Source organism: Cryptomeria japonica, chromosome 3 (genome assembly GCF_030272615.1).
Source record: "Cryptomeria japonica chromosome 3, Sugi_1.0, whole genome shotgun sequence".
NCBI lineage: Eukaryota > Viridiplantae > Streptophyta > Pinopsida > Cupressales > Cupressaceae > Cryptomeria > Cryptomeria japonica.
In genome coordinates, this window is record NC_081407.1 from 2642923 (window position 1) to 2659469 (window position 16547).

The window sequence follows — 16547 nt, forward strand, 5'->3', positions numbered from 1 at the left end:
TACCATCAAATAAGAATCAAAGAGGGTGATGAATGGAAGACAACTTTCAAAATGAATGAGGGTCTTTATGAGTGGCTTGTCATGCCATTTGGACTCTCTAATGCTCCCAGCACATTCATGAGACTCATGAATGAAGTTTTACATGATTTCATTAGCAAGTTGGTTGTTGTGTATTTAGATGATATTCTTATTTTCAGCAAGACTAAGGAAGAGCATTTGAAGCATTTAGCTTATGTTTTGAGAAAGTTATCTGATGAATAGCTAACCATTAATCTTTAAAAGTGTGATTTCTTGAAGCAAGAATTGGTCTATCTTGGTTTTGTTGTATCAGGAGGCAATCTGAAAATGGATCGATCTAAAGTTGCAGCAATAGCCAATTGGCCAACTCCTAAGACAACTAGTGATGTCAGAAGCTTCCATGGTTTGGCACAATTTTACAGAAAATTCATCAGGGGATTCAGTGAGATTTGTGCACCATCAAAGGGGGTATAAAGGTAAAATTTAAATGGACAGATGCAGCCAATAAGGGGTTTGAATTATTGAAAACAAAAGTAGCTACTCAACCAGTGCTCATTTTACCTAGTTTTGATAAGCTTTTTACTATTGAATGTGATGCTAGTAATATTGTTGTAGGAGCTGTTTTAAGTCAGGAAAATAGACCAGTTGCATTCTTTAGTGAGAAGTTGAATGATGCCAAGAAAAAGTACTCATCCTATGATTTAGAACTCTATGCATTAGTATAGGCACTTAGAAAATGGAGACACTACCTTCTTCCTAAAGAGTTTGTTGTATACACAGATAATCAGGCATTAAGTTTCTTGAACTCACAGGATAAACTAAATCATAGGCATGTTAAATGGGTATAGTACTTGCAAGCTTACACTTTTTCTCTTAAGCATGAGAAGGGTCAATTGAATAAAGTAGCAGATGCTTTGAGTAGAAGGTTGTTAAGTATTCCTGAGATTCAAGTACAGAGCATTGGTATTGATAGTTTTAAAGATATGTATCCTACTGATGATGATTTTGCTGAAGCTTATAAAGTTTGTCAAGATTTTGAGAATAATTTCCATGGTGCATATGCTGATTTCACTTTGCATGATGGTTTGTTATTCGGGGGTGGACAGTTTTGTGTTCCAAACGGTTCTATGAGGGAGAACCTCATCCAGGAGAAGTGCAATGGGTGCTTAAGTGGACATTTCGATCTCAACAAGACCTTAGAGTTGGTTCAAAGGTTCTATTATTGGCCTAAGATGCAGAGAGACATCAGGAGGTATGTTGAGCAGTGTTTGGTATGTTAGAAAGAAAAAGGTAATTCCTCCAATGCTGGTTTATATCAGCCTCTTCCTATTCCACATAGACCTTGGGATTGCATTAGTATGGATTTTGTGGTAGGATTACCTAAAACTCGAGTAGGATGTGATAGCAACTTTGTAGTGGTTGACAAATTTAGCAAAATGGCTCATTTTATTCCTTGTAAGACAACACATGATGCAAGTCCGATTGCTTACTTATTTTTCAAGGAAGTTGTTAGAATAAATGGTTTTCCTACTAGCATTGTTTTAGATAGGGATGTTAAGTTTCTTGGTCATTTCTGGAAAACATTGTGGAAGAGATTGGGTACTAATCTCTCTTTTGGTTCAGATTATCATCCACAAATTGATGGCCAAACCGAAGTTGTGAACAGGTCAATATGGACAGAGTTGGGATCAGCTCATTCATCAAGCAGAATATGCCTACAATGATAGTGTCAACTGGTCTACAGGTAAAAGTCCTTTTGAAGTTGTTTATGGTATGCATCCAAGGGGTATAATGGAGTTGAGGGATAGCACTAACTTGCAACCTAAGAGTGGAACAATAGATGACATGGCTCAATCCATGAAGGAGGTTCATGAGCAAGTGCGAAAAGCTCTTCAAGATACCTCCCAAAAAGTTAAGGCAAGAGTGGATGCTACAAATAGGGATGTTTAGTTTTCCATAGGAGATTATGTGATGGTTCATTTGAAAAAAGCAAGGCTACAAAAGGGAGTTCCAAGCAAACTTCAGATGAGGAGCCCTTGCAAAATCTTGGCTAAGTATGGGTCTAATGCTTACAAAGTTGATTTGCCTACTGATGTTTCTTTGTCTCCCATTTTTTATGTTGCAGATTTGATTGCTTTCAAAGGGCAGCCACCTGAGGAGATTCAAAGAGTTTCAGATGTTTCACAATCCCTTTCTGATCTATCTCTCCCTTCTCTTTCTATTCCCCAAGCAGAACAGGTTCTAGACTCCAAGATTCTCAAGAAAACAAGGAAACACACCTATATGGAGCATCTAATAAAATGGAAGGATAAGCCTATCTCAGAGGCCACATGGATACCTAAATCTGACTTTTAGAAAGTTGGAATACCTTCTTCTTTTCTGCCTCAAGGAGTCACATGACTTCTTTGTCTTTGGGGGAGTATGGTGCAGGAGCACCTAGGTGAGTAAAACTCCCATTTTTGAGTATTTAATGCTTCCATGTTTGTAATGTCTTGTGTTAGGTTGATAATATTTTTTTAGGTTTTTATGTGTCATGTTTAGTGGTTTTGATCTCATTTTGGGCTCAAGAGATCAAGTTTTGCCTTTCAGGCTTTGAGTTGACAATTTTTGGCAAAAATGTGCAAAATTGCCAAAAAGGTCTTCTAATGCTTTCCAAAGCATTGAAACATGTTTGATAAGTTTTTTTAGGCATATAAAATTTGTTTAGATAAGTTGATAAGGTTAGAGTGTCAAAAATGTGTTTTGGAGCAAGAAATGTTGTCATTTGGCTTGGAAAAGTTGTCAAAATTGTCTTTTTCTTGCAAAATGAAGTTATGGAAGCCTCATGTTCATACTAGGGCTTGGAAACCAAATGGAAAAACTATAAAAGGCCTCCTTTTTCCTTGGAAAGGGTTGGTGATTGTATGAGCAAGAGCTTCTTAATAAAATCATGAAATTTTGGCTTTTATGACTGGTTTTTCCTTCCTTTGAGTAACAGTTTGTATTGTAGCTTTCATAGTTCATACTGTACCTTTGGGAAGTGTGCATAATAGTTCTATAATGCTCTCTAATTAATTATTGTTTTGGTTTCCTTGAAAATTTGATTATACAAATTATTTTCACTCTTCTGTGCTCACTGCCTTATTAAGAGTTTGGAGTGGGAAAATGCCACAACTTGACTAATCCAGGTCTGGGATCCCACAAAAATGGATTTAGTCAAGTTGGAATTAATGTATATACTGTACATATTCTCTATTTTATGCCAAAAGTGTGGTTGGAAGAAGGACTTGAGTGAATACTAGGCAAGTAGTGATTACTCGGCTAGTAGCATGATCAAAAACTCAAGATTTGTACCCAAAAGTAATTTGGAGTGAACAAATGAATGAGGCAGAGGTCTGGGCATGTGGCCAGGGATTTTTAGCATCATCTTGATGTGTTAAAGTAGCTTGTTCCATTTAATCATTCTCATTTTGTAAACAAAACATTGAGTTCGTTGTTTTTGTGAATTGTGTTGCCAAATTACTCAAGGAATGCTTCAAAGCATAATCCAAGCCTTGGAACTATGAAGGCTATGTAATAGGAGATTCCACAAGTGTTTGTAGACCTCTTTGAGGTGCATTTCCAGTTCCATTCCCTTCATTATGCAGGTCCAAAGGTGTAATGATTGCTGACTAGTAAAAGGGCAACATTTTTACTGTGACAGTGACAATTTTACTGTTTTTTTTAGTTGCTTGCCAAGTGTTTGGCATTATGTTTGTAGGGAGGTAACAAGGGAAGGTTATATTTGGTGTGGAAGAATTCCTAAGCCATTTTAGAGGCTTGAAGAGTCGAGTTGGAGAGACTTTCCAATGTTTTTTGGTCTAAACCCTACCAAACCCCCCAAATATGCCTAAAATGGTGGACAATCCTCTTGTTGCTCTAACAGTGGCCCAAACCATGAAAATCCATCAACACATAACTCTAAAACAATTTTATTGAAGGAGAAGCCCATCATTGGGCAGGGTGAGTAAAAAAGTGACAATTACCCCTCCACGGGCTAGTAGCCCTTTGACTGCATAAAACACACTTTTTAGAACCTGGTTGCAAGGAGGACTTGGGGACTCATGGAATTTTATGTGATCATCCTAAAATAGTGAATCAAATGATAAATAGGACCTTGGACAGTGCTTAGCCTCCGTTTGAGGTTTTTGACCATTGGTTGGTTTATTGAGTAAGCTAAGGGCTATCAGCCTCAAACTAAGTTGGGTTTCAAACTTGAACAGAACCTTGCTGCCCCTACATGTCCATGTTGAAGACTCCTAATACACTCTAAAATAGTGAGTTGAATGCCAAAAGAGCAGGGATATAGGAGTGTGTAGTTGGGTGGAGTGAGCAGTTGGAGTAAGTTTGAGTATGGGTGTGAGCTATCACTAAAAAGGGAGGTTGTTAGTGAATACTTGTAGAGAGACTTGACTATTGCAACTAAACTTGATATTGGCCAACATAAGGAGCATACATAAACAATACTTTTGTTTCCTATTGTAACTTCTTGACCAAAATTGGTCTTTTGAGCACTTTCCTACCAACCTCCCTATCAGGAGGCAGTTAAGCCATGTCACAAACCTAAGAATTGTATTGCATAGCACAAGGAGACCAAGGGAGCATACCTTACAACATTATATGACCACTTTCTTTTTTCATTTGTGTTTTGGAGGGAGATTCTGGACAAAATTTAAGGCCTCTTAAATTGGTGGCTCTTGGAAAGATGTTTATAGCTAAGATAATAGTTAGATTTTTCATTTAGGTTGAAGATTTTTAGTGTTGTGTAGTGTCATAAATTGTAACTGATATAATTTACAGCTCATGTTTGTGATCCTACTTTAGTATGTCCTATCTCCATCCCCTCTTTAGGTCTGTTTTGGCTTTCTTCTCCAACTTTGATGTCATGAACGCCACTGAGTTGACCCCATCTTGGAGTTCCCTTGCCTATTTCTCTTTTTGTTGGTCTTTTTTATTGGAGGAATAGGGCATGGAGCACCTTGGTCTAGACTAGAGTGTCCCAACATGCCCTGGCCCTGCTTAAACATGCCCTAATTTGAAACGGGCAAGTCCTTTTATCTCCCCAATGGCTTCCACTCCCTATGGCTACACATGATTGTTGGAGGTCGGCCTAATCAGTAATTTACCTAGGGAAACTTATATAAAAACATCATATCAATTCATTTCAACCTATATATCCACAACCTATCGATAATATTGGTCCATCTGTGAAGCATTCATGATTAAGCAATGTCAGAGATTCAACATTGCATTTCATCCTACAAACATTATGGAGCAAAGTTACATCAATATCTATGCAAGCATGTGTGTGATTAGGTTTTCATGTTCATGTGTTTGTCATGCCATTACATTCAACATTTATGATTACATTCAAAGAGTATTGCATCATCAATCCTTGTATCAACTTTTACAGATCTAAGGTATATCTCCTTAGCATTTACTCTAGTATTTACCTTGTTTCATTCAAGGTTAATTCTTATACCAAGGTTTGACCTAAGGCAAACCCCTATCCACAACATTATTCCTCTCTTTTTGTGTGTGGGGAACAAGTGCAAGAGTTCTACTCAGAAATTTTGACAAAGTTGATAGTGATGGGTTCACACATTCAGCTTTTGACGAAGCGAAATTCAATGAACCAAGGTGGATTTGTACTACCCAATCCCAAAAAATTAGGTTGAAGTTCTAGGATCGGGTTCAAAATCTCTTCTTTTTCCTAGATCTTAGTTTGTAGCTTAGTGGGACATCTATAACATTTCATATTTGCCAGTTTACTTCAATTATCCCTCATTTTCCCCTAATTTACAATTATCAATCCACTTCAACTTTAAAAAGAGGAAACCCTAATCCACAAGTGAATCTAATTAGAATTTTAGCCCTTTCCTTATTTGGATTGAGGTTGGACCTATTAGGTTTACCCCTCTTTCCATATGTTTTGGTTAATTTGGGATTTGCTTATGGTTTTATTATCTTAATTGAAACCCTAATTCCCAAATTTCACCACTACATGTTGCAACAGGTGTTCTTATTTTTTGGTGCTAATACATTTCAAAAATCAAAATATAAGTAGCTAACTTCAGACTTGGGCATCTACAAGTTTACGCATTTTCAAACTATTCAACCTATTGACAAGGTTAACTATTTATGGTTTAAAATGAGAGAAATGATTATTATAGCTAACCAAGTTTAGTGTTGGATGGGTATTCAAACACCAAACACTTTTTATTTTTTGCTTTCAGCTTGTACTTGTGGTGGGGACAATAATTTACTTTTCAATTACAATCATTATGCTAGAGTGTAGGAAGTTCAAAACGAGGATTTAACATTATCTTTCTCAATTTTTTCCCAATGGTGTAATGGAATCTTAATAATGGGAGTAATTTTCCAAGGAGTTGAATAAAATATTCTAGAGTTTGGTTGCTCTTTTTACAAGAAGACTTAAGGAGGTTTCACTTATAGGTGCTCAATTGTATAGTGCTCAAAGCATAAGGAGATACACACTTCCTGGATTGGTTCGCAATCTAGAAATTTCATTGGTGATTCAAGATTGATTGGCTGATTGAGATTAGCAATTGCTTGAAAATAGGTAATTATAGGGAGGGAGGACTGCAATGTCCCCATTTTTATGTAATATGGTGCTATGAGCTTTTTGCTAGTTATTTAGTTTTCTCATAAATCTATTGGTGTACAACCCTATGTAGAACTCTAAGCTTCTTAGAGAATCTAGATTTATTTTTATTTGACATTGATCTCAGTGGATTTTGTGGATTGCATTAACGTGTTTTGAAATGTTTTTGGCCTCGTAGGGTTTTCTCCATAGTTTTTGGAGAGAATGTCTACTTTTAGTAGGGATCGAGGCTTAGGGTTAATACCTATCATCATCCCACTACCTCAGTATTATCATAGCAGGATTAGTTCAAGTTTCCTAAGCCTCGACAAAGCTTTCTACAACTCAAATGAGAATATTTAAATATTTACACTACAATTCCAACGTTAATATTACATCATATCACTCTAGTGTTATATTTTTTTAAATTCATGTTATGTCCCCATGAAGTGGATGCCTGGGGAAGGGAACTAACACATGAAACATTCTAATATTTCAAAAAGTGTTTTGAGTAGGAAATTTATATTATTTTAAATTTCAAATTGGATAATTTTTCCTTGAAGCTATAAAGGGGAGGTATTGGGCCCTTATTTGGTTTATGTAGAAGAGTACACATAATAGGATGTTGTTGATTAAACCAAAGAGTTCTTCCAAGAGTAGATTGAGGATGAAAAACATCTTTTGGTTATTAGTTTCAAAATTGAGAGATGGTCCCTAGTTGGTTGGAGTGATTCTCCACAAGAATCACCATTGTTTTCATAGTGTAGTAGTTTTTAAAAAATGAAGCTATTCATTTAAGTAGTTTGATCTTGTAGAAGTTTGGAATCATCTTTTGGTGTATATTATAATTTTTTTTTGTGTGTTTTAAGATTTCCATTGTAATCCATAAAAATCAACTTCCTAAGTGATGCCCTAACTAGTTGTACCTCATGTTTGGTAGTGGAAGAGGGTTGAAGAAGGGTAGAAGTTATCAAAAATTGTTTGTGTTGATTCCTTCTTGTTGGATGATTCCCTTTACACCATTCCAGGTAATTTCTAGAAGGTGCAATCTTGCTAAGGGAAGCATAAGTTGTGTCAAGCCATACTAGCATGTTATTGTTATTGTGCATGGCATGTAAATTTTAGGTCTGAGCACCTTCATTTTGGGGCTCATTCTATTAGGAGATGTGATGGATAGCCTCCCTCCATCTATTTGAGTCAATGGCATGTTGAAAATACATGTGTTTGGGTGATTGATTATTATTTTTGGTTGGTCACCCTATTTTGGTGGTTGTTTCAGAGTTTATTACAACTAAGCATTGCTCACAAATTAGAACTATATTTATTGTGTGCCATTTGAGGGTTGTTGTAGATAGTTGAGAAGTGTTGTTGCTAATTGACATGCTTGGGAGTTATATCATGTTGATTAAAGTGTTTTTAGTGTCTTATGGATGCCATTGCCCATGTTTTATGAACAATAGACTTGTAGGCATCTTCGTCATAATTATATTACGATATTTCACATTCGATTTCTTATGTTAATCTACTCTATTATATGAAAACTTAATTTATATGTGAAATCCACCAAGAAAAAAATAATAATAGATTATGAACATTAAAAACTTCACATCAAAACTTTATGACACCAAGCATCATTAATTACATGTTCAAGTCGTGGACTCATTTGGCAACATTTTCAAAAATTGGGGGTAGTTATTGTAGACGTATAAATCTGACCACTTTCCTAAATGAATATTTACATATTCATTTTAACCCTATTCCTCCTATTAATTAAATTCTATTTAATTAATTTCTTCACATTCATCTATTTGATTAAATTAATTACTCAATTTATTTAATTAAGTTCATCTAAAACTTTTCTAGCCTTTAATTAAATAAATCACTTTATTTAATTGATTCCCCTTTCTCGCTTTTTAATTAAATTTACATTTAATTAAATTGATCCTTGCAAATAAATAAATCTAATTTATTTATTTAAGTCTCCCACTTGTATTTATGCAAGTTGCATCTATTTGGTTGAAATAAAGTAATTTTATTTTAATTAAATTCATTTTTCCTCCACTTGCCTCCTAAAACCCTTCTAGATTCTTCTAATCCATTCCAATTAGCCTAATCCATCTCCTAATTATTGTCACAATCCTAAGCAAAGAGAAATCACTTCTCAAAACCTCCAAAGTCTTTGAAATGCATTAAAAGCTTTATGTCTTCAACAAGTTAACCCTCAAAGTCCTCCTAACCATTAATGGTTAACTCAACCTTCCCACATGATTAGAGACTTTCTCTCTAACTCAACCCTCATCTAACCCAAGGGTTTCATCAAGAATTCATGGCTTTAACCTTGGTTATCCCTTTAACCCTTGCACAAGAGTTTACCCCTTGGGTAAAAGCTTTATCCATTGGATAACCCAAATTTAACCTTAACCCTTACCTCCTAAGGTAACCTCCATGTCTTCTCAAACATTTAATGCATCTTTCATCTCCTCTCAAGCAACCTCTTGTTGACAATTGTCACCATTTCATTGGTGAGAATTGTAAACATGGATTTATTAACTTCCAATCTTGACCCTTGTTAAGATTATTCAATCTTGATCATCCATTGCCCTATTTTCCCTATAAATAGAGCTCTCATTCCTCATTTTCATATATAGAAGTTTTCATGCATCAAACTTATAGTCATTTTGCTAATCAATAATCTTTCATGCATCAAACTTATAGTCTAATTACTAATCATTTTATCCTCTCTTTGTTAAATCATCATAATAGATTTAGAAGCATTTTAATATCATAGAATATCCATATTAGACTAGTATATCATTGCTAGGATAATTAGCTAATATTATCATTATCTTTATGCTAACTTAATCATCATGGTTTTAATATCATACATGTTTTAGGAATGCATTCATGCATAATAATCAAACATCACTCATTCTTGGAGTTGTCATTCCTAAGTCACTTTGCTCAGTGATCTGAGAGCAAATACATTGACTTTAGGGATCCTGTAAGATAGAGAACAATGGGACACCCCTTGGGAAGTTGAGTTATTTCAATATAGTTCCTATAACTTGCACCAAGAGTCTCATTGGTGTGTGGGTCTTTTGAATCAGACTTTTATGCTTTTGTCGCCCTCATTCCCCGCATACATTTTTGGTGCCCATCGTGGGGCTCATCCCCATAAATCACATCATTGTTTATGCAAGACAAAGATTACAAGCATGTTGGAATACTATTTTGGCGCATCGGGAACTTTTGTTAGCGCATTTGGGGTAAACAGTAGCGTGTTCGACATATTGTTTAGCGCATCAGAACCTTTCTTTGGTGCTTTTGAGCTTACTTTTAGCGCATAATAGTTCATTTTTTCTCCTGCACATTGGGATAACATTGTAGCGCATTCGGTAATCAATATAGCGCATAGGAGTCATTTTGTAGCGTATCTGTAACCTTGTGTAGTGCATCTGTGCAGAAGTCTAGCACGTGACTCCGAGAGAAGGAAAAAACATAATTTGTAGCCGAAGTAAAAGTTAGGCTTGTGTAAGCTCACATGTTATTTAAAATTTTCACTAACTTTTTGTTGCAGGTTACTAATCTTTGTTTGTAGATTGGAGGAGTTTAAAAGACATTTAATTATGTTTGTTTGTAACTCTTTCATGTTAGTTTTTAAAAAGTTCATTTCTTGCTGGCTTAAAAAGAACCCCATTCATCCTTTGGTGCTTAAAACAAAACCTAATTTTTCATTTGGCAAAGGATTAAAAAGAACTACAAATAAAATTTCAAAGTTTTGCAAAGGTTAAAAAGAATCCCATTTTCTTTTGGTGTTGCTTAAAAAGAACCTCATTGATCCTTTGGTGCTTAAAACAAAACTTCATTTTCATTTTGTAAAGGGTTAAAAAGAATTACAGACTCACTTCATTTTTGCAAAGGATACAAATAATCTAACTTTTATTGTTTTGTAGAAGACAAGAAGCGTTTTCATTAAGGATTGATTTCTTGATTTTCCTTTTGTTGACCAACGTCGTGATTTACTTTGTTGACTAGTTTTATTTTCAAAAGTTTTGGAAATAAACATTTTGCTATGAAGAGTTAAAAAGAACACCATGCTTGTTGGAGAAACATCTCCAAATAGAAGTTAGCAAATCATTGTCTTGAAGGCTAAAAAGAACCTTGTTTGCCTTGTCTCGAAAGTGGAAGGTATATGCTCTCCCCTTAATTAGGAGATCAAAAATCCAAACCACTCTTATGCTTCAAGCATTTAAATCCTTTAGAAGGTCTGCCCTCCCATGTTGCCCTTAGGGCGCCATTAATGGCCGGTGAGAGGGGAACGACCTAAGTGGGAAACGACTTTATCACCAAGTGTTTTGACCCACTATAATCAAACGTGGAGGCTAATGGAAGTCCCCTAGTATCTTTAAGATATGTAAAGCCTTTGTTCTAAAGGTTGGGAAGCCGAGGGAGTTTATCACTGAAGATCGAATGAAAGCCTGATTAAAAACTTTAGCATTAGAAGCTTTGAGCCGAGTCAGTTACCAGACATTTTCAATATCATAGTGCAAGGGTGAGGAAGAATCTGCCCCCAAGATCACTCACCATATATCTCCCAAGATATCAATTGTGAAGCAATTCACTTTGAGTTAATTTCTGGCAAAAGGCAAAAAAACAACCACCCCCTAGGGGGTGACAAGGTTGTTTGAGCTGATGGAGTATCGAGACTAGTGGGCTATGATATTGTTGATGACCCTTGAATAAAGAATCTGGTTGATTTATCTTATTTGTTATCCAAACCAGTGAAAACATCGGGGATTTGAACACATCCTCACATAACACACACTGCTTGTTTAGCATAGGCAAAATTGTTATCTCTTCTATGTGTTGTGTTTTCAAGTTCTTTTTCAGAAAATCATCCATCAAAATCACAAGCATTAAAACTACAAAAATAAATAAATGAGGACAATAGTGCATAGGAGCAACATCCTAGCACGTAGCGAGCATTTAATAGCGTAGTTAAACCATACTTAGCACTCTTATTAGTTATCTTAGCGCCTAATCAATATCATATTGGTGAAATTCCCAGTAGTGCTTTCCAGCATTAGTCTAGCGGATTCAAACATTAGTGTAGCGCATAAGAAGCATTTCATAGTGCTTTCAGCTCAAAACATAGCGCATAATCAGGACATAATAGCGCATAACCTATCCAAAATGGTCATTTTCAAACAGTCTAAACTAGCGCGTAGGAAAGGCATCTTAGCGCGTAGGGAGCATTCTGTAGCACATTCTGAACATTCTTTAGCGCATTCAGTCTCCGTCTTAGCGCATAATCAATTTTAAGGAAAAACAAAGAGCAAATCCTGCACTCTGAGAAAAGTTTATCGACGGTTTCAAATACCTTTTCAGGTCCTTTAGCAAACTCGGCCGAAAAACTTCAAAACCGATCATTAGTGAGAAAATTTCCAAAATCAACAAGATACCCTTAGAACAAGTTTTCAAATCTTTAAACTAGCTTGAGATTAGACTTTAATCCAACAAAATTAGGAAGTATCAAAAACAGTAATCAAAGTTTCACCATCCAACGGATTCTACCAAAACAAAATACCTAGTTTAGTCCTTAAGTTGTCAAATCATGTTTCTATATCGGGAGACTTTATCCATACACACTTTGTCATGGAGGCGAATCTAACTAAACCTCTACTTGATGAAGTAAAACTTGAGTATTCAAATGAAGTATCCAAATCCAATATCAACATCAACCTTTGATCATTCATGTATGACCACTCCTCATATTTTGGAAAGAACAAGTCTTCATCACAAAACTAAGTTGAAGAAGAGTCAACCTAGTTCTAAGGCACTTGCGAGAAGGAATAAATTTCTCTATATAAATCATCAACTCTTTGTATCACATCGCGCATTCTTGCATCACATGCGATTGTATATCCAAGGCAAAACAAACGAGTTTACAAGGAACCTTTGAGAAGTAGGGCTTACATTCAAAAAGCGACATTCAATTCATGTTTTGTTCCCACAGTTTTGTATCACATGTAACAAAGCTCGACCTGAACCGCCAATACCACCCATAATTCCCTTAAAAGAAGAAGAATTAGTCACGGTAGAAATATATTAAATAACCATTGTTACTCGAACTCAGAGTAACAAACAAAAAGAATCACAACTAGAATCAAGTATGGGTCGTAGATTATCTAATCCTTTTGATGAGTATGTCAATATGGGCAAAACAAAGATCACTGAGGAACTTCTCCAAGAATGTCAAGAAAACGCAACATTCCAAAAACTCATGGAAAGACTTATCAAAGCAGACAAGGAAAAATATCTACTCATGCTAACTAGTTGTTACTGCGTCATTTATTCCTCATGACAAGAGCGATTCATCCTATAAATATTCCATTCAAAGTCCCTGTCTTTCTTGTAACACCTCGGTTCAAGCCCTTGGTACGTTTGTAAATCATCTTTCAATCAAAAATGTCAAGTTTTAGTAATTCGTTGAACTCTGCGAACATGTTGAACCATCTTGAACCGGGTTCAACAGGTTCATTTAGGTTCCACAGGTTCCTAGGTGTTCAGGGATGTTTTCATACTAACATTTTCTTTAAATGTCTTGCAGCGGCTCTTTAAAGGTTTCTTGTTTAGTAATGTGTTACATCATCTCTCTCTGGGCATTGAACTCATTGAACCAAGTTCAAGAGGTTCAGACGTGTTCAACATGTTCAACATAGCACAAATGGTCAACAACTTGGCATAATTAATATTCTCGGCAAATATTTTCCTTGAGCGCGGCGTACACCTTGAACTACTTGAACTCTTATGAAGTCTGTTCAAGATGTTCATATGTGTACAAAGTTGGTGGGTCCCGCAAGTTAAATGTTTTGATGGTGCATTCATTGCCAAATATGAGGAAGGTGAACCATATCTTAAGGTGACATCAATTATTGGTGTATTGAAGTAAGTAATCATTCTGGGAACTGGCGGTTACTTCAAAAACGCCACCATGCATTCAATGCATGCGTGCGATGTCCAATCCACAAACTTAACACACTCAGACTGACAATTGGAATTATTGCATTCAATGGTTCTGTATCATTGCCCTCACTATAAGGTATGAAGGATTATTAGTGCTCTGCATCTTGTTCCTCGTTGTTGTGGTTAATTTGTTTTTCCTGGATAGGAGTCTTGTTTGCTGCTAGTCTTCGTCTGGTTGTTCAACTATGAAGGTGAGTCCTTTTCTTGTTCTCTCCAGTATTTTTTGCTTGCATTTTCTCTCTCATAGAAAAGTTTGTTGCAACCAATTAAGGCTTATTGCTTTGAATTATGAAGTTCACACTGCATTTGTTCGGGAATGTTTTTAGCCTTGCATGTACTGAACCCATAGTTAGTGATACCGACCTTAAAGGGGAAAATCTTGAGGTTTTAAAAGAGAGGGTGTTCAAGGGAATTGACAAATCTTTTGGTGTGGAGATTTTGAGTAGCGGTCTCATAGAAGCGGCAGCTTTCCCCCAGCCATTCCCTGCCCAGAATTGATTCAGGAATGTATTGCTAGATACGACCCAGTCTCTCAGACCATTAGGAGAGACAATGGTGAAACCCTTCTTGCCATAAATCGTGAAGTAATTTCCTCCATCTTCAAGATACCTGATTACCAGTTCTCCAACTTTTCCCCTGCTCAGTCAATCACTGAGTTCAACGTGGATAGAACCGAACACCGTAACAAAGTAGCAAAATTCTGGTTGAAGGTTCCTCAAAGAGGTGGTTCCAGATTACCCAAGAATCCTAATAAGAATCACATGTTGCCTCACATTCATGATGTTATGCTTTTGTTGCACCGGGCCAGAGGGTTTGCTGAAGCTTACAGCTTCAACAACTGGATTTATTGCTACGTGCAGCTGGTTTTAGAAGGGAAGCAATATCTTGATTGGGCTGAATTGATTGTTGATTCAATGAGGGAACAATTGAGTATGGCTAAACAGTTCAAACAAAACTTCTTTATGTCTTTGTATCTCTTGTATTGTTTGGCATGTGTTAAGGAGTTAGTTGGAATACCAAAACAACTCACTGAGGAGGATGTTCTCGTATATGAGTTCTATCCCATGTTGCAAAAGGATAAGGTCTTGCAAGATTTCAGAAGGGTGCACAATGCTTTTCTGGGCGACTTGTGCCATGAATTGAAGAATATGAAAGCCAAAAGAATCTCTGAGGATGCGCAGACACTGATAAAGAGGTTTGGTAGTTTCTATATCCAGTTTCCACACTTTTGTTACATAAGAATAGGCGACTTTGAAGAGGAGCCCTTTAAGCTCCCTCATTTTTGTTCAGATTGCTTTGTTCTGGCAGAGATATGTAGGCAACTGACCTCTGTAATAAAAAAGGAACAACCCAGGGATAAATGGGAGAGTCATTTTCCCATCCAATTGGGCATGTTGTCTTGCAATTTGATGTCGAACGCTTTGAGTATTGGAGCAGATCTCAGGAATTTCAATTTTTCCCTGTATCCTGAAAGGAAAGGTTTTGATAATAAGCGTTTTTTCCCGAAGTCTTGGTCTAATGCCATACCTCCCAATGCCACAATTAGAAAACTTCTGGGAAGATTGTAGAGATGAGCTCGAGGTTTTTAAAAAGGGAAATATGAGGATGGTGTTAGAACAAGTCGTTTCATTACAGGTAAAGTTGGACATTAAGGGGCTCAAAGAGGACTATCTAGAGTTATTCAAACCAGGACACTTAGCCCGTGCAAAAACTAAAATGCCTCCAATCAACTAGGAAGAGGGGGAGAAAGATGATATACAGTTAAGGACCAAAGGATTTTTGGAGAGGACCGCAGCGTGGGTTGCTAGGAAGAAAGCAGTGAAATTAGGCGCTAAGTCTAATTCAATGAGAAGTAATGAGGTCTCTTTGCATTCACCAAAGCATCTTTCTAACAATGCTTCTATGCCTGTTCATGCAGGTAAAGATAAAAAGTCGCCCCAGCTTAGACATAGGTCTAATTCAGCTTTGGATTTTTGTACTCCTTGACATACCTGGTCCCGAAGTGCTGCTCAAAGAAAGATGGATCAAGCAAAGGATACAGGGCTGAAAGATACCATTCTTGATGCCCAAATATTTGAAGTTGAAGACCTGGATAGCGATTTTGCTAATGCCTTGGATTCTCATACGATGACTGTAGCTATGACACCACCTTCCAAAACGATCGAAGGAACAACCAGTTCTAGTGCAACTCCTAAGTGGTTGACCACCTCGATGAACAGAAAGCAGAATTTTCTTCCCGTGACTATTCCAATTCAGGAAATGGTCGTTAAGTACATAGAGAAGGGCCCCAAGCCGAAAAGGTTCAAAACCACCGCCAGCCTGGACAATGATGAAGGAACTAGAAAATGGGTCGCTGAAATCGCCTCATACAAACCTAAGGATGAAAACAAGGAAGCTAGCCCCGATGATTTTGAGATCATGAAGGTGGAGCTGGGAAATATGAGTAGGGACTCAGACAATCATTTCTTCCAAGTATCGGCAAAGAAAATGATCACTAGATCGGAGAAGAATGGGCATAAAAAGAGAGAGCTAAAGTGACACATAAATATTCTTGCCCAGTTCATCAACAACACTGGTTGCTTTGGGGCACTCCCTATATCTCATTCTACAGAGAACTTCGACCCAACTTCACCAGAAAATAAAAAGTTAATGAGCCAAGTTCAACGAGCCAAAAGTATTGCAGAAGCCATGGAGAAATGGATTGAGGGAATAGTCAAGGACGGGGAGAAGTATATCACTGACTCCCAGAAGTTATGTGATGAGATACAAAGTCTTATTGCCAAAGTTCAAAATCAACTTATGCCGTGGGAGAAAGAGGAACACAAATGGTAGAATATCTTGCCTTTGTTCGCCAAAATAGAGGAATATGGGGTTACCGGGT